Genomic DNA, 24,072 nt, shown 5'->3' on the forward strand with positions numbered 1-24,072 from the left:
AATTTTAGCTGAGACTTCAAGGAAGCTAGGAAATTAGGGGGTAGAGATGAGAAGGCAGGGTTTTGCTAGTGCTTTTTGAAGCCCCCATACATGGGGTCTGGAGTAAAGTGTGGGAAGACTGTAAAGACTGGAGGGGGCCAAGTTGTAAAAGACTTTGAATATCAAACAAAGAAAATCCTTTGTTAATAAGATAAGATAAAAAATAAGATAAAATCATCTTCTTCACAAGAGTGATTTATAATACTATATTTCTGTCAGTAGCACATCTTCCTGACATATTAGTCTCAATTAAGTTAAATATAACTGCTTATACTATCAAAGCCCCAAGGTACTGAATCTAACAGGACTGATTCTTTGTTTATCCTATGTCCACCTATTCATGTAGCAAAAAAAAAAATTTTTTTTTCTGATGTTTATCAATTACTGTATACAGTATCTTTCCTATTATTGTATGCAATGGATCTTTTTCTTCTCCCCCTTCTGGCCCATTCATTTCCTAATGCTTTACAGTTTTGTCACTACCAATTGTGTTATCAGAAGTGGGTATATATCCTTGTACAATAAATTTTTTTTTAAAGATCTCTTACATATTTGTAAAGAATGGGTACATTCTTAGTCACATTCCACATTCTAACCTCTCTTTTACAAACTCCAGGAAGCATAGTAGCCAGCTTTTTGGATTTTTATAGTGGTGCTTCCTTCATCTCTACAGGCATCAAAGAAAACAAGAAATCACTTTGCAAATGCTCATTCTCATTTGACAACATTTAGTGTATGGTATGGAACTTTTTTTTTTTTGGCCAAAGGCCATTTGGATGTTTATAACATCACTTGTGGATCATACAAAACTATCAATTTAAAGAACTCAAACAGTGGGAGTTTGTTGTACCTTGCTTTCAGCTCATCATTGCCTGAGGTTGCTGTGACAAGACCAGATCAAATGACTTTGTGGGTCTTATATGGCCCATGGACCTTAGTCTTAGTTAGTTAGTTAGTGTCTTGGTATAAACTTATGGAGCTTTAAAGAAGGATACAATGAAGGATATTTTTTTTACTCTAATCTTAAATTCATTTATATGACAAAAATAAAGAGAATAAACACAAAGTAGTTAAAGAAAATTCAGTTAAAGAAAAGCCCAAGGCATTTTGTATACTGCTACATAAAAAGGGATACATGCCTCCTGATTGACAGAGAGAATGCTGAGCCACTGCTATGTACTTGCATAAGAGACTTACAAAAATATTTACAGACATTTTTCAGTGACACATGGACAGAGTACCTTTCAGTGAGGCTGTGGAAAAAAAAAGAAATGGCAGACATGCTTGGAAAGCCAGCCATATCATGTCTCTGGAATTGAGATTTTAGACACTTCCTATGGGTTGTTCTTTATCTCTCCAGATTTGAGCTCAGTTCTTATTTCACTACCAGCTGAAGAGTTCATTCACTTTATGCATTCTTTGACATATTCTAATTAATATAACTTCTCATATTTCGATTGGCTGTTTTGCTTGGCTAAAATAACTTTACTCAATATTTGCTATTTGTGTTAGTTCCTTGTAGAATGAGCATTTGATGGAAAAGTGCTAAGCAAGTAAATGTAAATTTAAGATTACCCTCCTTAAGAGTAATCAAGGATAGAGCATCAGCCCTGAAGTCAGAAGGACCTGAGTTCAAATCTGGCCTCAGATATTTCCTAGCTGTGTGGCCCTGGGCAAGTCACTTAACCCCAATTGTCTCAGCAAAATAATAAAAATAAAGAGTGGTCAGGGAAGTGGTTTTTATTCTGAACTCATTGTCCTCTCTACTACAAATATTAGAGGGGGACAAAAATATATTCACATTCCTCTCAGAGCTTGAAGAAAAGAGTACTCAGTTTTTGGGTACTTTTGGCTCATACCTGCCTTCTCCCCAAATTTTCTAGCTAGGACAGCTCATCACTCTCTGAAGAAGTAGAGCAAACGTAAGATCTTATTATTCACAGCTTCTATGAGCAATATCTTTATATTTAGATAATTTACATAGGCACATATGTTATACATAAATATATACTAAATAGTTAAATACAAGGTAAAGGGCACTGGCAGTTATAGAAAAGGGACATTTGAGCTAAAGAGAAGAAATCTTCTCTTCTCAAAAAAAAAAAAAATCAAAGGATAGAGGCTTCCAGGGATCCTTGTTCATATCACCTAAAACTAGAGGAATGGGTAGAGTAGAATTCAAGAGCCCAGATCCTCTAAGAAAGGATCACCTGTCTTTATACAAAGTAGATATTGCACCACTGCACAAAACCCGGAGGCCAGCAGTGACTCTGAATGTCAATGGTATTCAGGCATTAAAGGAAAAGTCATGTTAATACCTCTATAATATGCATTTTATTATTTAATAAAAATTACTCTTTGGAACTAATTCAGAAAGGGTGACTTCCCTTCAGGGCAATGCTATGTGGGGCTGGTTATTATTTGTCATGTCTAAATTACCCATAAAAATAATTGTCCTTGAAATTGGTCATTTGTGGTTCTAATAAGGCCTTGCACATGAGTGACCAACTGCCCTTGAAGCAACTGCTACAGGTGGATTTCTTGAGTGCTACGCTGAGTGCCTCAAACTCTCCTGAGAGTAAAGAATAGAAAGGAAATATGGAGGATAAAACTCATCAAATTTGTCTTCCCTACTGGGAACGGTGATACTTTTTTTTATTATAGCTTTTTATTGACAAAACATATGCATGGGTAATTTTTCAACATTGACCTTTGCAAGAACTTCTGTTCCAGTTTTTCCCCTCTTTCCCCCCAACCCCTTCCTCTAGATGGCAGGTAGTCCTATACATGTTAAATATATTGAAGTATATATTAAATACAACATATATATACATATACAGTTATCTTGCTGCACAAGAAAAATCGGATTTAAAAAGATAAAAATAATCTGAGAAGAAAAACAAAAATGCAAGCAAACAATAAGAGAAAGAGTATAGATGCTATGTTGTGGTCCACACTCATTTCCCAGTGTTCTTTCTCTGGGTGTAGCTGGTTTTGTTCATCACTGATCAGTTGGAACTGATTTGGATCCTCACATTGTTGAAGAGAGCCACTTGCATCAGAATTGATCCTCATATAGTATTGTTAAAGCGTATAATGATCTCCTGGTCCTGCTCATTTCACTCAGCATCAGTTCATGTTAAGTCTCTCCAAGCCTCTCTGTATTCATCCTGCTGGTCATTTCTTACAGAACAATAATATTCCATAACATTCATATATCACAATTTACTCAGCCATTCTCCAACTGATGGGCTTCCATTCAATTTCCAGTTTCTAGCCATGGTGATACTTTTTAAAAATTGATTTCTTGCTGCCTAGAAAAAATAAACTAAGAAGATTTAGGGCAAACTCTCTGTCTCCATCAAATTTCTCTATTTTTTCAGCTTCTAAAAAGAAGGAAGATTAAAAAGTTAATATTTTATAGGAAACAATATGTAACAATAACAAAAATAATGCTTGGGAGAGAAAAATCGCTAAGTATTGTTGGGAGCAGGTACAGGTTAGAAATCCTAAACAAAAGAAAACATATTCCAGAAAAAAGAAAGGTAACTTTGAATTGGCTTTTTTTTTCCAGGTAAGTCCTAAAATGCCACTGAATGTCTGGACTAGAAGGGAGTGAAAACCATAAATTCAACCCCTTTCATTTTTCAGATGTAAAGTTTTCACAATTCTAAGAAAGGCACAGTCTCTAAACATGGTCTTCCACTTCCCTCTGAGAATACCTTCAATATTTTCCCTATATATTTTGTACTTACTTAAGATTTGTGTATTGTCTCTCTCATTAGAATGTGAATTCATTTAATACAAGGAACAGGGTTTTGTCTTTCTTTTCATTTCTGGTACTTAGAATACCTGACATACCTAGTTATATGCAAGCATATAAATGCTTGACTGTCTGATTGTCATAGCTTGTCGGATATGGATTGGGACAGGGAAGAAAGAAAGTGATTAAGGGGTGGGTAGGAAGAATAATTGATTTTATCTTTTTGACCCCACAATAATGAGCTGTTTATTGGAACTGTGAATTGATCTAACTATTCTGGAAGACAATTTGGAATTATGCTAACAGGCACAAAATTATGAATATTTTTGACTCAGCGGTTATATTACTAGGCTTATATCTCAAGGAGGTCAAGAATAAGAAGGAAATGACTCATCAATACAAAAAATATTTATAGAATTTCTTTTCTCCAGTTTTTCAAATTTAATCAATGAATTGTTTTTTTCTTGTTTTCAGTACTCAATCAATGGCCTGATTCTTTCTTCATAATGTTTCTTATATGCAGGGGTATTTTGGTCAATGTTTAACAATAGATCTCTGGGGGAAACTGTATCCATGACACATTGTTAATTTTAATCTTCATTTTTAACATTTTCCCCATTATTTGCTTTAGTCAAGATAATGTATAAAACAACTAATAAACCTTTAATTTATAGTGTTTGTCAATTTCTGATGTATAAGTATGTTCACACTGATTATTTAATAATTGGCTCTTGTTGAAGCTGGCTCCAGTGCATCTCTGTTTATATTATCCATTCCTTGCTTTTCTCAATTCTACCACCCTGTTGAGAAACTTGTTACCCTATATCTAGATTATGAGTGTAGTTTTCTCATTCATCTTCCAATTTCTCTATTATCCATCCAGTATGCTAATATCATAGAAATCTTCTTTTTTTAAAGCTTTTTTATTTTCAAAACATATGCACAGATAATTTTTCAATATTGACCCTTGCATAGCCTTGTGTTTCAGATTTTCTCTTCCTTCTCCCCACTGCCTCCTCTAGAAGGCAAGTGATCCAATATATGTTATGCATATTAAAAGGTATATTACATCCAATATGTGTAAACATTTTTATACAATTCTCTTGTTGTATAAGACAAATCAGATCAAAAAGGAAAGAAAATAAGAAAACAAAATGAAGCAAACAACAACAAAAAGACTGAGAATGTTATATTGTGATCCACATTCAGTTTCCACAGTCCTCTTTATGAGTGTAGATGGCTCTCTTCATCCCAAGATCATTGAAACTGGCCATAATCATGTCATTGTTGGAAAGAGTCACATTCATCAGAATTGATTGTCGTATAATATTGACAGTGCCACATACAGTGATCTCTTGGTTCTGCTCATTTCACTTAGCTTCAGTTCATGTAAATCTCTCCAGGCCTCTCTGAGATCATCTTGCTGATCGTTTCTTATAAAACAATAATATTCCACAACATTCATATAACATAATTTATTCAGCTATTCTCCAACTGGTGGGCATCCACTCAGTTTCCAATTTCTTGCCACTACAAAAAGGACTGCCATAAAAAATTTTTGCACATGTGGGTCCCTTTCCCTCCTTTAAGATCTCTTTGGGAAACAAGCCCAATAGAAACACTGCTGGATCAAAGGGTGTGCACAGTTTGATAACTTTTTGAGCATAGTTCCAAACTGCTCTCCAGAATGGCTGGATCCATTCACAGTTCCACCAACAATGTATTAGTGTCCCAGTTTTCCCACATCCCCTCCAACATTCATCATTATCTTTTCTTATCATATTAGCTAATTTCAAAGGAGTGTAGTGGTGTCTCGAGTTGTCTTAATTTGCATTTCTCTGATCAATAATGATTTAGAGCATCTTTTCGTATGATTAGAAATGGTTTTAATTTCTCCATCTGAAAATTATCTGTTCATATCCTTTTAGCATTTATCAGTTGGAGAATGGCTTGAATTCTTATAAATTTGAGTCAATTGTCTATATATTTTAGAATTGAGGCTTTTATCAGAAGCCTTAAATATAAAAAAAATATTTTTCCAACTTATTACTTCCCTTTTAATCTTGTCTGCATTAGTTTTGTTTGTACAAAACTCTTTAACTTAGTATAATCAAGATATTCTATTTGATGTTCAATTATGAGTTCCGGTTCTTCTTTGGGTACACATTCCATAGGAATCTTCTTATTGACTTTGCATAATGTTCCTACCTTCAAGCCTTAAATGACTCTTCATTGACTAAAGAATAAATTTTGGCTATTGTTCAATCACTTCAGTCATGTCCAACTCTTCATGGCCCATTTGGGGTTTTCTTGGCAAAGATACTGAAATGTTTTGCCCTTTCCTTCTCCAGCTCATTTTATGGATGAGGAAACTTAAGCCTCTAAGTGACTTTCCCAGCTAGTAAGCGTCCGAGTGACTTGAACTCAGTTTTTCCCGATTCCAGGTCCCAGTCACTACCTACCTGCCTCATAATTTGACATCCAGGGTCTTCCACAGTGGAGTTTAAACTCATTTTTCTGATTTACCACTAATCCCTCAATATGGGTTAGCTGGTTTTCCTCTTTTCCTCATTTCCCCCCCATGTCTGACCAAATCTTATCGAACTTTCAAGAATCAAGTCAATTCTTACCTCCTCTGGGAAATTCTTTCTGATTGCTCAGCCTACACTTCTTTCTCCCTACTCAAAACTCTGAAAGGGCCTAAATCTCTGGACTCTGATCCTAACTCAACTACTTATAAGGTTCTGGTTAAATTATAACCCCTCTGGGCCTCAAATTTTTAAATTGTAAAATGAAAGGGCTGAACCAAATAGTATTGAATCTATACTCTATATCAATACTCCTATGATTCTATATAAGCTAGCATCAATGATGACTACTGGTTTTTACTTCTCCCCTAGAGAAATTGAGTTTAAAAGGGCACCAAGATCACACCCCTAAAAATAAGAATTGTAACATTCAGAGTTAGAAAGGGTGAAAAAGACCATCTCACCCAAGCTCTTAATTTTCTAGATGAAACCAAAGCCTGGAGAAATTCAGTGACTTTTCCCATGTCAGATATGTAGTAAATTAAGGACTGGGATTTGAGCTTCAAATCCAATGCACTTTCCCCCTCTATGCATCTCTATTATACCATATTAAACTATTATACTATACCAAACATCTACCAAATTCTCTACTCTGACATGTCCTTCTTGTTATGATCCAAATCAATAACCAAGACCTTCACCAAGCCATTATCTCCTTCTTTCAACATTTCTATCCTCTCAGTCTCATTGAATTCTAATCTTTAAATATTCCTTAGTATTTCATGATAGGTTTCCAGGAACCTTGCTGCGGTCATTGAGTCCATTTATTATTCTCTTTTTCTAACTTTGCTCCTTGTCATTAGCCAAACAGGCTAATGCTTTTCTACTACCTTCAACATACAATTCCTTCATCCTATAGCTCAGTGTGGGGCATTACAACATCTGGTTCTCTATTGCTCCTTAAAATTTCAGGATATCTGGTCCCCATTATCTGGCCTTTTCCAAGAACACCCTTGTTTATGACCTTGAGCCTTTCATCTCTCTATTCAAAAGATTATGAAATCATTTGAATTCACAACTTCACTTTCCAAGTCTCAGTAGAAATAATGAAGTAGTTCTCAGCTTTTGTATAATGATCATGCACAGATAACAGGGACTTAAATTGCAATTCCATTTTGAGGTTCAGAATTACTCACAACAATTCTCTGAGCTCCCATTTATTGATCTCATTCCCCTTTAAACCAACCAGACTTTATCTCATTTTTCTGTATCATAGTGAAAATAAGAAAAATTTGCTTAGGTTGGAACATCAGAGAGCGTTTATCTAATCTACCCTCCTCACTTTATAGGTGAGAAAATCAAATCCCAGAGAGGTTAAGTGAACTGCCTAGTCACACAAGTGATAACTGGTAGAACCAGGATTGTAATTAAATCCTTGACACCTGACATCAAAATCCAGGCTCTTCCTAACATGTCAGTCTGAGCACCTAAAAGTAAAGTCAATACTTAAGCCACCTGCTCTGGGTCACAAATATTTCTCTATTCTTCATTACTCTATGGAAAAGAAACTGAAACAACCATCTAGTTCCAGCATCCCATAAGCAATAGTAGTCCCTGCACCTCTGCCCATGAAACTTGTTCTTACTTGTAAATCCAAACAGAAAAAACACTTCCAGAGGCTGGCATTTCCCATTGTCTCCCCCTCCCCAACCTCGCCTACATAAATTAAAATCACTCTAAAAACAGAAGAGTTGAGGCAGAACCCTGTAATCATCCACTTGTGAAACCACACAAATTAACCAGGTTAATAATTAATACAGGCGAACCCAGTGCCCAAGCCTTGAAACTGGTAGCTGCCTAGGCTGGTTTTTATGGCTGCCCTTTGAACAGTCAGAGATTCCATTTTATTGGGTGGCAGCCTGGTGGTGGTCTCCCTTTTTGTTTTTTGAACTCTGGAATTTTTATGTGTATGTACACATATATACTCACACACATACACACGCACATGTTCTTTTTTTTTCTTTCTATTTTTTTTCCTCCTTCTGCTCTGTGGATTACAACCAAACCCCTTTATAGCAATGTGAGAAATGCCTTGCTAAGGGTTTTGTAGTTATAGTGGCTATAGGCCCCAAGCTGCACACACTAATAACACTCTAATTTTATGTCATTAGTTAACAAGAGTTCTTAGGTTTTTCTTGTGCAACATCTCAGATTTAATTACACAGCTAAGTCTCAACTGGGCATGTCAAACATGGATTATGTATTTTAAAAATACATATGGTATGTAATTACTATTAACACTGGCCTCTCCTGCTCTTAATGGTATCCCAAGATAGAGTCTGCCGGCAATTACAAGTAGCCCTTATTAAAATATGTGCTGCCTCCCACATTAAATAAAATTAATCAGTAACAAGCTGTCACGGCATTAGGTCATTTCCCCACACACGGTAACTCAATGAATGCCTTATCTGATGGGCTACTATGTAAGACTTTAGGAATTCTCCCCATATGTATCTCTATGTCCCTTTTGTTTTCTTTGTTATTTTTGGTTGTGGTACAGCTGAACTTGGAGTCATAGACCTGAGTTTTAGTCTTGGTTTTTCCTGTTACTACTTGTGTGACTTGGAGCAGGTCACTTAAACTCTCCAGACCTTAGTTTCTTCATTAGGAAGTGAAAGATTGAATTAGATGGTTTCCATCTCCAGAGTGTATTATCTGGCACTTGTTTCCATAAGTTCTGAAGGAAAAAAAAGATACTCTGAGCAAAGACATGAAGACCATTAAAAGAAGCCCACTGTTGAATCTAGCCCTGCCCATAGTTTGGAATGTCCAGATCTCCCATCATCTCCTTCTTAGAATCCCTAATTCCCTTTAACATTCAAGGCTCAAGTCTCCCTCTCTCTAAATAAAGTCTTTCTTGATCCTTTCAGTTGCTACTCCCTTGCCCCATTAGGTATCAATTTGTTTTCATTATGAAGATCCTTGATGAATACATATTATCTCTGCCAATAAAATACTCTCCTTGAGAGCAGATGTTGTTACATTTTTGTCTTTATATCTCCATGCCTAACATAGTGTCTAACTTATAGTTGGTTGTTGTCCTTCATTCTCAAAGAGGACCAAAATGTCATCTCTATGTTGGAGTCAAGGTATCTTGTGTCCAACTGTGGATTAACCTATAGTAGATGCTTAATAAATATTTGTTGATTAAAGAAAATGTGAAGAGAAATCTGATGGGTGACCTTCAACTGTATCTATCATGGACATGACAGATAAACACAGACCTCAGTTTCTCTGGACTATGTTTTCTAATGAATGTTTTTAGTGGATATCATTCAGCAGAGTTCCAGGCCCCACATGTCTTGAGATTTGCCAACTGGGTTGGTGTTAATTCATGAAGATGAAAAAAAAAAACAACTAAGAAGTATTAAGGTTAAGAGAGAGATTTGGGAGAGAGACAAGGAAATGTGGAGAAAAAAGAAACGTTGCTAGGCAAGGGTACCCTACAAAATATTGGTAGCTATTGGTATTTCCCCTCAAGCATAATCACTTGAGACTTGGGTTATCTAGGAATTTGGAAATAGGGAATATGGGAGAAAGTGGTTTCAGAAAGAGAGATCAGTTTTGCATAGTGTTAATTTTTTGAAGTTTTATATTTCCTTGATCTCAAAATGTTTTCTAATTTAAGTACATTACTCTTATTCTTATTACAATATGAAGTCACATGCAAATCTTGACTTGATCTTTTGGTAGTAGTCAAGACCTAGAAAAAAAAAAGTAGATGTCCAGTAATGGGGAGATAGATAAGCAAGCTGAAGCACATGATTGTAGTGGATTATTACTGTGCCATAAGAAGCAACCAATGTGGAGAGTCATGAGAAGACATGAGCTGATGAAGAGTGAAATAAACAGCACCTGGAAAACAATATATTCCATGACCCTGACAATGAAAAATGATACTACATTAAATGATATGTGATTGTAGTGACTCAAAGTTAACTTTGTGGTTAACTTAAGTGACCAGTACTTAACTTGGGAGAAAAGTTGAGAAAATGCATCTTTAATAGCACTTATTTCCCAAAGTTAACATAAGATGAAATGAGATATTTCTAAAATATTTAGTAAGTGCTGGCATATAGTAGGTGCTTAACAAATGTTTATTTTGCTTTTCTTTTCTCTTTCCCTTCCTTCCTCATTTATTTTCTTCCTTCCTTCCTCACTCCCTTCCCTTCCTTCCTTCCTTACTCCCTTCCCTTCCTTCCTTCCTCCCTCCCTCCCTCCCTTCCTTCCTTCCTTCTTTTTCTTTTCTTCCTTCCTTCCTTCTTTTTCTTTTCTTCCTTCCTCCCTCCCTTCCTCCCTCCCTCCCTTCCTTCCTTCCTTCCTTCTTTTTCTTTCCTTCCTTCCTCCCTTCTTCCTTCCTTCCTTCCTTCTTTTTCTTTTCTTCCTTCCTTCCTTCCTTTTTCTTTTTCCTTCCTTCCTTCCTTTTTCTTTCTTTCCTTCCTTCCTTCTTTTTCTTTTCTTCTTTCCTTCCTTTTTCTTTTTCCTTCCTTCCTTTTTCTTTCTTTCCTTCCTTCCTTTCCTTTTTTCCTTCCTTCCTTTCTTCATCCTTCCTTCCTTCCTTCTTTTCCTCTCTCTTTCTTTTCCTTCCTCTCTCCTTCTTTCCTCTCATCTGTGCAAAGGTAAGGGATAATGAGGGTGGAATATTATAAATTAAAATATGTGTTGTCATTCTACTGTGTTCAAAAGTGGAGCTATAGATTCCAATTGCAATGTAAGAGATTTAAGCCACACTTCAGAAACTGGAAGTAAGTAGACAGTTTGAGGTGAATATGGAACTTTCTTTAGAGAGTTTTTAATTTATCTAGACATGGATATATTCAAGTTGATAAGTATTTTTAAATACAAAAGTATTATTACCAATTGGCAATAAATAGTTACTTAGCCTGGAAAAGAAGATGTGAGGAGAAATCTGATGGTGACCTTCAACTGTATCTATCATGGATATGATACCAAATATATTGCCAAATATAATACCAAAAGTATTATTAAATATTTTTAAAATATAGAATATTTAAATATTCTATATGTGCTTAGCACACTCAGTGGGTTTTACAAGGAAAGTGAAATCCATAATTCCTTTCCAGATAGGAGAGAATAAATGTTTGATCAAAATTCAATTAGTCCTAATACTAAAAACCTTTAGCTAGAAGAACCTCCTTGGTCCTCTAATGCAGTTCTATTTATTTTACAGGCGAGAATGCTAAGACTCAGAGAGGCTAAATGGGTGATCACACAAGTAGCAAACATCAGAATCAGCATCTGAGATCACTTCCTGCTGTATAATATTCTTTCCTCTATGTCACTTTCCCTTTTTATGTGAAAAAGAAACTAAGAAATGTAAATGAAAAGTCACACCCCCTGAAGCGATTTGTCTTTTGACACATTATTTATATTTCTACTAGGAGACAAAATTATAAAAGTAATTTTCCTTCCAATCTTGGCCAGCCCCAGAACTTCTGGACACACTCAGTGACCCTAACTTCTGGAGCTCAAGTCTTTTCTGATTTGGTTTCTGGTTCCTTCAGACCAGATCTGTAGTAGAATAGCAATAGTACTGGCACATCCAGACTTATGGACCCCATATGGTCTCTTACATTGGTTGCTTTTCAGGATATTGATCAAGTGGGCCCCAAAGATAAGTCTACACCATTAAAATTCTCATGCAGAGCCAGGAACTGTCACACTGCAAAAGATTCACCAGCCATGCAGAAGAGACAAATTGCAGAACACTCTAAATGGATTGGGGAGTATCAGAAGGTGAGAACTGTTCACGCATTTAATTGTTTTTCTGTTTTAAAAAGGGCCTGTCAAGGTCAGACTCTCCCAGAGGGTAGTTGGCAAGTACCCAGGGTCCTGTGGGGGAACCTTTGTTTTCTGTACTTTTCCAGTGGAAAGGAGAAGCATGAGCCCCTGCAAACTTAAGCTAATGGCTATTTTGTCCATTATGGGAATCTTACTTAGTCTACTTTGTGAAACTCATTCAATCTTAGTGTTGTCTATATATTTAGTAGTATAAAACAATCCTACAAATCTTTGTTAGGAGAGGAAAGACATGACCTTGAAGCCAATTTTTATACACAAGGAAAAAGAATTTATCATTGAAGTTTCATAACTGCAATGAGAATAGACTTTAAACTCAAAATTTCTAGGTTGCTTTCCATCAATCAACAAATCAATTAGGTATTTATTGAGTGTCTGTAGCGTGCTTCAAACAGCTGTACTGGACACAGTGGGTGATGTCAAGAATCTGGGTGTGGAGATAAGATATATCTACAGACAGATTGATAAAATATGCATATAGTAACTCTAAATCTGAAAGAGCTCTCAGACACCAGTTAGTCTAATCTCTTCTTTTATAGATGAGGAAAGTGAGGCCTAAGGAGGGTAAGGCATGATTAGACAAATCATAAGAACATCGCTTTAGTGTTAGAAGGAACCTTACAAATAATTCTGTTCAATCTCTTCATTTTATAAATGAGAATACTGTGACTCATGGAGATAAATGTAATTTACAAGTCCCCCAGGTTTTAGTAAGCACCAGGGTATTTGTGAATATTTGAACTCATGTCCCCATTTTTCAAAATCAATGCTCTTAAATGCAACACAAAGGTAATTCTGAAAGCAATGCATGATACAGTGGTAAATGTAGATTTTATATTTCTCTTCTGAAGCCCTTCTCTTTTAAAATTGGTGCAGCATTATGATTTGTGGTGGTCAGAAGAAACACCATGTTGAAAATGAATCTGAGCTAGTTTTGAGGGAAAGATTAAACCAAAAAATAGCAATGGAAGGAAGAGGAGAGGAGGAAATTTCCAGGGACCAGATGAACAAAGGCATGGGAGAATCACTGGTGGGAGAGTGAGAAAAGAAAGTTTCTGTCTAGGAGTAATGGGATAAAATCTTGGAAAAGTAACTTGAGGCCAGATTACAAAGTGTCTTCTAAGACAGGCTGAGAAGTTGGTCTTGATAGACAAATAATGATAAATTCTGAGCAAGGGTGTTGTTGAAATGATATCTTGATTTGTACATGAATAATATTCAGCAAGATTTTCCTGGATTCTCATTTCCAGGGGCAGCTTGTGCCCTGTTGAGAAACTCTATGGTCCCAAATTTGTACAATGGAGAGAATGAGAGTATATCAAGGTTATCTGGAAAGCCCAATTCAAATCCTGCCTCTAATTCTAATTAGCTATGTGAACTTGAGCAGGTCACAGTCTCCTTAGAACTCAGTTTTCCTATCTGTAAAATGAGGGAGGCAACTAGGTAGCTGAGGGGAGAGAGTGCTGGGCATGGAGTCAAGAAGACCTGAATTCAAATTCAGCTTCAGGTACTTAATAGCTATATGAACCTGGGCAACTCGCTCAACCCTGCTTGCCTTAATCTACTGGAGAAGAAAATGGCAAACCATTCCAGTATCATTGCCAAGAAAACCATATGGACAGTATATCCATAGAGTCATGAAGAATGGGACAAAAATGAATGAATAAGCAACAGTGACAACAAAATGATGGATAAGGTTTTTTTTTTTTTCCGTATTCTAGATTGGGGTGAGGAATATCTGGCTTGTGGGCCATATAAGGCTCATGAAATCATTTGGTCTTGACTGCAAGTCAATGCTGAGCTAAAAATTATGGACAACTTCCCACTGATTGAGTTCTATAATTTTTGTGGCTTGCAAGTGATGTTATAAATATTTAAATGGCCCTCAGCAGAATAAAGGTTCCCCACTCCTGTTTTAGATCTATGAAATCTTTCTATTAAGGTACTTGCTGCAAAAATGACTGTCCACTGGAGCATGCAAGTTGTGCTGTGGAATCAGGCCTGGAATGGAGAGACATAGTTGAATATTGGTGTAGAGAGGGAGCTGGGAATACAGGCTATTCTGTTTTATTTGCTTTTAATTTTTTAAAAAAGACTTCCTGTTTAATCTCCCTCTGAACAAAAGTTAACTGTGAGGAAACAAGGCAACAAAGGCCCCAAAGACAAGATGACAAATGGATCTGGGTAGCTCAAAGCTCTTTGCTTAACCACTTTAAGTACTTCACTTGAAATCTGAGAATTAAATGAATCAACCTTTTGAATGAGGATGTTTAGAAGTGAGATACTAACGCAAAAACAGTTAAGTATAAAAGTGTCTTATGCCAAGTTTGAAAACATGATGAAAACCCACTACAGATTGTTATACTATAAGTAGTCATATCACCCATCGTAAAGTATGGTATATCAATGTTCCCTGATGATGAAAACCATAAATAGGGAGAAATAAGTGATGTTTTGTCTCAGAACACCAACATATATATATATATATATATATATATATATATAGTGTTAACATTAGATATATTCTTTTAGCATTATAGAAAAAGCTAAGTTTAGCATCTTGGGATTTTTATTTTGTTTTGAATATTTTTTTTTGTTGTGACCTGTGATTTCATTGATATGGAGAAATGTCAGCGAGGAAACCCTCTTCATCACAAATCCACCCCTATTCCTAACAGCTCTATTTCTATCAAGGGCATCATTATTGCTCCAATTATCTTGATGCTTAAGATCACAAGCTTAACATCATCTCCAACTATTCATTCTCTTTCACTTCCTAATATTTAATCAGCTATTAAAATTTTAAAATTCTAACTCATTGATAGCATTTTACACAAATATACTTTTCTGGGATGGTTTCAGAGAACCCCTCAAAAACTAGTGTGAACTGATGCAGAGTGAAGTAAGTAAAATCAAGGAGATCATTTGTAAAATAACAATATTATAAAGACAAACAAATTTGACTTTCAAACTCTGGTCATTTAACAAAATGACCAAACACAATTCCAGAGGACTCATCATGAAAAATGTACTTACCTCATGATAGAGAGATAATGGATTTGGAGTACAGATTCAGACTTTTTTACTTTGATGGGTGAATGAAAATAGTTTGGGGAATTTCTTTTGTTTATTTCCTTGCTTGACTGAACAACTGTAACAAGTATTTGATTTTCCTTGTTTTTATTTTCTCTTGTATTTTTAGGAGATTGGGGAAGCATTATAAAAAAGAGAAGAAAAATATTTATGAAAACAAAATGAAATTTAATTTAAAAAAAAATCTAATGTTCCCTTCTTTCCATTCAAAGATCTACCACTTTAGTTTATCATGTCTTCACTTCTTCTCTGGATTGTTGTAATAATCTCCTAATTGGTCTACCTGCCTCTAATGTTTTTGTTCCATTCCATCCTCCATTCACTACCAAAGTCATCCTCAAAACATATATTTGTGTCCCTTGCTTTAGTGCTTGCTTTCTTATTGACTCTGGGGTCAAATACACACTCCTCTTTTGGGTATTTGAAATCCATGTTGTGGTCTAACCTCAAGTTACCTTTCCAGACTTCTTATACATTATAGTTTTTTTTTTTTTTGCACTTTATAATCTAAACTGTCCTGCATTTTGTTTCCAAATGTCAGCATTTCATCTGTTGTAAATGTGTTGTGAAGTGGAGTTTCTTAAACTATATGGTTCTAATGGTCATGGAAAACTATCAGGCCTTAAATTTTATCCTCTACTTTTCCATGTAATTCTATGTAACTTTCCAAGTTGTTGGCTAAGCCCGATATGTAAATGAGGTAACTCTAAGCTGGCAACCATCAAATTCAAATAAGCCATCCTTAAGGTCACTTGGAAATGGCCACTTGGATAAGGTGTGCTGAGCCTGGAATAAGGAAGATTCATCTTCTTGAGTTCAAATCCAGCTTCAGACATTTACTAGCTGTATCCTAGGCAAGTCACTTCATTCTGTTTACCTCAGTTTTCTCATCAATAAAATGAGTTGGAGAAGGAAATGGCAAATCACTCCAGTATCTATGCCAAACCACACTCCTCCCCCCAAAACAAACAAACAAACAAAAAACCTCACAACCATATAGTGTCATAAAAAGTTTTGAACTGAACAAAGAAAAACTTTCTTTGAAGCTCTCTTCAAAGATTACTGCTATATTAGGCTTATCTATTTCTTCCTTCTCCTCCCAAACTCCTCCTCCCTCCAACCAAACAAATGAACTTACTTTGCATTTACTTTTCTGTGCATAAATTGTGCACATTAATAGAATGTCATCTTCTCAAGTTTATCTTTGTGTTTATAATACATAGTACTGTGCCTAGCATACAATAGACCTTAATAAATAATTACTGATTAATCAGTGTAAATCAACATCTATTTTGTCATTTATAGTTTTAGAAAGCTCCAGTGCATCTAGGCGACACAATGAATAGAGTACCAGCTCTGAGTCAAATCTAGCCTCATGACCTCATGAATTGTGTGACTTAAAACACTTAACCCCAATCGCTTCAAAAAAAAAAAAATTCCCTAGGACATTGAGAGATTTATAAATAAACCTGTCTAGGGTAATACAAACAATGTTTATTGGAGATAGATCTTGAATTCAAGTTGTTTAATCTTGGAATTGGCATCTCTTCATTATAGCCCAGTTTAACATAGGGAACTACCAAGTTATAGATTCCCTCAGCTTCCTCACATCAGCACAATATGAGTTTTTGAATGCCTTGTTCAAATACCATGGAGGAAGATGGGCCAGAAAATAGCAGACCACCATAGCAAGCTGCTTTGAGGTGCTTGGAGATAATATATACACACACACACAAACATGTACACATACATAAACACACATGTTCAGATAAAGTTATATATCTGTGCATGCATGTGCATACACATATATATGTATGTGTGTAAGTGAATAACTATATTGTATGTATATGTATGCATAGACATGCACATATCGTATAATGTGTGTGTGTATATATATATATATATGTGAAAGTGTATCAATATACATATACACTTTCACATATATATACACACATTATACGTGCAATATACACTTATAGATATGTATACACACATGCATGCATGTACATGTCCACACACAAACATACTCATGCACATATATGTATGCATGTGTAGGCATATATACAATATAATGTGTTTGTGCATGCACACATGTGCATGCATGTGTATGTGTGTAGATGCACACATGTATATATGTATATGTATATGTGTGTATGCATGTGTGTGCACATATATATATATATTTCATTCATCCCCAATTACTGTTAAAACAATTTAAAAACTTAAAAAAAAGTTTTGAGTTCCAAACTCTATCCCTTCCTCCCTCTTCTCCTCCTTTCCCCTCCTCCCTGAGATGATAAGCAATCAGGTTTAAATTATTCACTTGTGAAATCTTCCTATATTAGTCATTTGAGAGTTTCCCTTTTATTCACTCCCTGACTCTCTTACACAGAACTCTGTGATTCCTACAGAAGGATGTGCAGGACCAGGCTATAAGAGTACTATGATAAAGGAAACACAAGCTGGCTTTTGGAGTCAGAATTTGGAGCAGAATTTCAGCTCTGTCATTTACTACTCATGTGACTGAGTAAGTCTCCTAACCTGCTTGATTCGGAGTCTCTTCTGCTTATGTAAAATGAGGAGGCTGTACCAGATGACCTCTGAAGTCTTCTTGCTTTAAATCTCTGAACATATGAGGGGCTGGACTCCAAGCTCAGCTGTGTGCCTCTGCCCCTGTGCATTTTACTAACAATAGAACTGAAAACATGGGCATCATCCTTGTATCCTGGCAACCGCATGATGATGGAATTGTGCTGTAGATTTCAAATATGTCTTGGCTGTAAAAATTATTTTTGACCAGAAGAATGTATACGGCCCCACCCATGCTTGCAGAGGCATTCCTCCCCCTTCATTAGCTGCTGTCTACCTTACTGCATGAAGGAATAAATGTCTTCTTAAGGCAAACATACTCAGTGTTCCCTAGGAGCACAGATTCCAGTGAAAGCACATTACATGGTACCTGCAAGAAGGAGCCTAATATCTTACTCCTATGTATCATTTTTCTTTGCTATCCTGGAATTCTTCTGTAATATAATATCAACACCTAACACTTTTGATACAGTGTGGCACAATGAAGAGATTTCATAGAAGTAAAATTATTAAGAACCAGATTAAAATCCTACATCAGAAATTTTTGCTAGCTCTGTGACTCACTCTACCCACTCAGTTTACTCATCAATAAAATAGGAATAATAAAAGTATCTTCCTCACAAGTTATTGTGAGAAGATCACATATGATGTACTTTATAAATCTTTTTGATTAATCATTTAGTTATGTCTGAATCTTCATGCCCCCACTGGAGGCTTTCTTGATAAAGATACTGGAAGGGTTTGCCATTTACTTCTTCAGCTCATTTACCAAATGAGGAAACTGAGGCAAACAGGGTTAAGCGAATTGTTTAGGGTCACACAGCTAGTAAATATCTGAGGTCAAATCTGAACTCAGCTCCTCTTGACCCCAGGCCAGTTATCTATCCACTAAGTCACCAATCTGCCCTTATAAAGCTATATTCATTTGAACTATTATTGATATTTTTCTAGAGGAAATGGGCTTATTTTATTGGTTATCCTTAGCTCTAGCTTAAATATTTACTCTTTTCTTCAGAAGAAAAATTTTAAAAAATTATTATGAATTTTACTCATACCCGCAAATATGAATATTTCTATTATAAATAATAGAACAAAATTATATACAAAACCATGGGTATTCACTATATAAGCTTATTTTTTAAAATGTATGTATGTCTATATGATATGTATGTGTGTGTGTACACACACACACACACACACACACACACCAGCATTTCTATACCTTACCAACAAAACTCTGCAGGAAAAGAAAGGTGACATTCCATTCAAAACAACTATAGAATACATAAAATACTTGAGTATCTATTTATCAAGATACACACAGGAATTATGTGACTGAAACTCTAAAACATTATTTATAGAAATAAAGACAGACAAGTATTTGGGGGAAATATTTATTGTTCTTGCATAGATAGTACAAATATAATAAAAATGACAATATTCCCTAAATTTATTTGTTCAGTGTCATATCAATCAAAGCAGCAAAAAATTACTTCATAAAGCCAGAAAATAATAATGAAACTAATCTGGAGGAGCAAATGTGAATAAGCTTAAGGAAAATAATGAAAAAAAAGGAGAAGGAAGGGAGCTTAGAAATATCAGATCTCAAACAGTACTATAAAATAATTATCATCAAAACTATTTGATACTAGTTTAAAAATTAGTGAGTAGATCAGATTATATACTCAGTGTAGAGAAAGCAAAACAAATGTTGTAAACCATAATAATTTAATAAATGCAACTAACCCAGTTTCAGGCACTGAATTTGACTCACCGGTATTCAAAAAATGTTGGGAAAACGAGAAAACAGTACTGCAGAAAATATACTTAGACCAATACCTTAAACCATATACTTGGATATATTCCAAATATGTGCATAGCCTTGCCACAAAAGCTCATATCATAAACAAATTAGAAGAGGAAGAAATAAATTACCTTTTCTACCTAATATGGGAAGAGTGTATGACCAAATAAGGAATAGATATCAAAAATTGACAATTTTGATTAGTAAAATGAAAAAAATTTTGACAAAAAATTTTTTTAATTAAACTGAGAAGGAAAATAATTAAATGGGGCATAAGCCTTTGTAGAAAGTTTTTTTTTTGATAAATATATCATTTCCATAAATATAAAAATGGATTAAAATTCACCAAAAACAAATTATTCTTTAATGTAAATGGTCAAAATATATGAATAAATCATTTTCTTTCTTTTTTCCTCAATAGTATTTTATTTTTTCAAATACACGTAAAATATTTTCAGCATTCATTTTTGTAGAATCTTGATTTCCAAATTTTTCTCCCTCCCTCTCTTAACTCCCCTGTCCCCAAGATAGCAAGAAATTTGAGATAGGTTATACATGTACAATCATTTTAAACATTTTCCCATATTTATCATATTGTGAAAAAATCAGAATGAAAGAGAAAAAACACTAGAAAGAAAAAACAAAACAAAAGTTCAAAATAGTATGCTTTGATCTGTATTCAGTCTCCATAGTTTTTCTCTGAATATGGATGGCTTTTCCATCCTAAATCTCTTGAAATTGTCTTGGATTACTGTTGCTGAGAAAAGTTAAGTTCGTTATGGTTGATCACCACATAATCTTGCTGTTATTGTGTACAATGTTCTCTTAATTCTGCTCATTTCACTCAATTCATGTAAATTTTTCCAGACTTTTCTAAAATCAGCCTGCTCATCATTTCTTATACTATTCTATAATTTATTCAGCCATTCCTTATTTGATGGACATCTACTCAATTTCCAATTCCTTATCACCACAAGAAAAGCTGCTACAAACATTTTTTTAACATGTGTGTTCTTTTGTCTCTTTTATGATCTCTTCGGGATACAGACCTAGTAGTGGCACTGCTGAATCAAAGAGTATATATAGTTTTATAGCTCTTTGGGCATATGAACAAGTCATTTTTAAAAAGAGTAATCCAAAATACCAATAGTCATGTGTAAAATGCTCCAAATCATTAATAATTAGAGAAATTCAAATTAATGAAATTCTGAGATTCAACTTCATAGATTGGCAAAGATGACCAAAAATAATAATAATGTTGGAGATTATATAGAAAACTGGCATATTAATGGACTGTTTATATGTTTATAGCAGCTCTTTTAGTTGGGGTAAGGAATTGGAAAAGGAGTGAATGGTCATTCATTGGGGAATGGCTGAATAAACTGTAGTATATGAAGGTAATAGAATATTATTGTTCTATGAAAAATGATAAACAAGCTGAATTTAAAAGGGTATGGAAAGATTTACATAAACTGATTCTGAGCAAAACAAGCAGAACCAGGAATACATCATATACAATAACAACAACAATGTGTAGTGATCAACTATGAAAGGCTTGGTTCTTCTCAATAGCTCAGATAAATTATTTTTATCTCTCCCATGGATTTTCCCTTTTGCTCTGATTTTTCTCTTCCAACATGATTTATAAAGCAATGTGTATTAAAAAAATAAATTTGCTACATTAAGAATTACTAATTAATGGGTATTAATTAGCTCATGGTAGTTTAGGATGAATAATAATAACAATTAATATTCACATAGTATCTCCTATGGGCCAAGCACTATATTTAATCCTTTGAAAATGTTTTCTCATTTAATTTTCATAATAGCTTTGTGAGGTGGGTGCTATTATTACCCTCATTTTATAAATGAGAACACTGAAGCAAATAGAGGTTTTGGTGTTCTCTTCTTTAAAATATAATGGTTCTCTCTGAGCAGGTTTCTTGGAGAGGTTTTCTGGAGGCAGCCTTAGTTTCATTTCAGAGTAATAATCACCTCAAATACAGCCAGCTGATAAAATCCAAATGTTTATTTCTTATTTCTTTCCTTGGACCCAGTTAGCTTTCTTAGAGGCCTATCTCTCTGCTTGGTTCCAAGAGCTCTTGTAGCTTGTCCTTTGCCTCTGCTTTCTTCAGCCTCCAGCCAGCACAAAGGTGGAAGATGGAATGAATATGACTTCGCCTCCGGGAGTGGTCTTGTGGGCTTCTGTATCTCCCAGAGTGCTCTGTGTCTGGCCCTGAGAGCTTCTTGCTTATATGTTGTTCATTGAGTACACACCAATCATTATATCACTGGGAAACCATTTGTTGTAGAATTAAATCAACTCTAAACTAGATTTAAACATTGTCTCCTCAATTCCACTTAGTACCTTGTTTCAAGTTCTGGCCCATAACATCTCCTCGTAGGATCAGATCAATCTTACTGAACCATGCTAAATTAGATAATTATTGTCTCTATCAATTCTAATGAGTTAACACTTTGTAAGGATTCCAACAAGAGGTTAAGTAAAGGACTTGCCAAAGGTATCATGGCTAGTGAACATCTGAGGCTGGTTTTGAACTCAATTCTTCCTGATTCCATGCCTAGCACTGAAGTCACATAGTTTTTCACTGCCTAGATGCTTAGATATGAATGAGTAAGCTCAAGGTTGAAAAACTCAGAGTAGGGGTTCTGAGAATGGCTTGAATTTGTTTCTACAAAATAACATGCATTTTAGGGTTGTCATCAAGTATGACACTGGGCCTAGAGATAAAATAGGCATGGTTATGTTAGAAATAACATAAGAAAGAAAATGAGACAGCTAAAAAGAAAGGAAAAAAGAGACAAAAAAAGAGATGGAAAGAAAGAAAAAAGAAAGAAAGAAAGGAAGGAAGGAAAGAAAGAAGAAAAGGACAGAGGAGAGAGCAGGGAGGGAAGGAAGGGAAGAAAGAAGGAAGAAAGAAAGCAGAGAGGGAATGAATGAATTAAGGAAGAAAGAAAAGATAGAAGAAAAGGAAAAAAGAAGGGAAGGACACAGGAGGGAGGAGGGAAAGAAGGAAGAGAGGAAAGAAGGAAGAAAGAAAGAAGGGAGTAAGGAATGAAAGAAGGAAAGAAGGAAGGAAGGAGGAAAGAAAGGAGGAAGAAGAAAGAAGCTTGGAAAGATGGAGGTAAGGAAAAAAAAGAAGAAGGAAGGGAGGGAGATAAAAATGAAAAAAGGGCAAAGGAAGGAAGGAAGAAAAGAAAAAGGAAAAAAGGAAGGAAAATGAGAGAAAAAAAGAAAGAAGGGAAGGAAGGAATGAAAGAAGAAAAGAAGGAAGGAAGGAAGAAAAGAAGGAGGAAAAAGGAAGAAGGTGAGAAGAAAAAGAAGGAATAGAAGAACAAGGAAAAAAGGAAAGAAAAAAGGAAAGAAGATTTTTAAATGATGTCAGTTGAAGAAATGAAAGAGTGAGGTGATTTGTATATAATGTCCATTGAATGAAGTGCAATGTAGTGACTTATCCACAGGTATAGAATAAATTGGTAAACATAGTGGGACTCTTGAAAACAAAATGGGATGTATCTCTTTTGGATCTGACAGTCTATAAACATCTCTCTTCTTCATCTTTGTCCAGAAGACACTAAATAGAATTACATTTTTCCCCCCTAAGCATAGAAAGATCTTTCAATCCATACCCTTCTTCAACAATCCTCCCCACCCCGCCTTTTTTGGTACAAAACAGATGTGAAATATTGCCCTTTAGTCCCGACATAACAAATGCATCATCCAATGGGCCAGTCATGGAGTCTGCTGGCATCTGCAGTGACGATTAACCGCAAAAAGAAATAGCAAACTCTCCAAAGTCCCAAGTGCTGAGTCACTCTACAACTCAACGCCTTCTCTGTCCTACTGGGTGGCAGGCTATTAATAAGATGTCCATCTCACTTCAGAGCCTCTATTTCATGGAAGTAGACAAATATCTTTTTTTTTAATAGTTCTATTAACTAGAGACTAGAGGAAAAAAAAGACCCTTTAGGGCTAACTCCTTGCAATGACTTTCTGTTTGAATGGGGAAAGGGAATGACTTTGCTTTTGAAATTAAGACTTGGCAAAAATTAATGGAAAGATAAAATTAGTCTCTCTGACTCACTCCTCCTCTTCCCCTTACCACCCCAAAAATTGCTGCTAGGAGCATTTTATATACATCTTTTATTACTGTTGTTGTTCTTCTTCTCTTTGAATTTGAAGCATAAATAATTTCCTGCAGGTAATATAGGTGCTGCTTTGGTTGGAGAAATACTCTGATCACCTGCTTTCTGGAGAGAAGCTATGGAAATCGATGATTGTGGGGAAGGCTGAAGCTGCTTTCTAATTTGTAAAGGAGAGGTGAAATAAAAATCATGGTACTTTTTTTTCCCCT

This window comes from Sarcophilus harrisii, chromosome 1 (assembly GCF_902635505.1).
Source record: "Sarcophilus harrisii chromosome 1, mSarHar1.11, whole genome shotgun sequence".
NCBI lineage: Eukaryota > Metazoa > Chordata > Mammalia > Dasyuromorphia > Dasyuridae > Sarcophilus > Sarcophilus harrisii.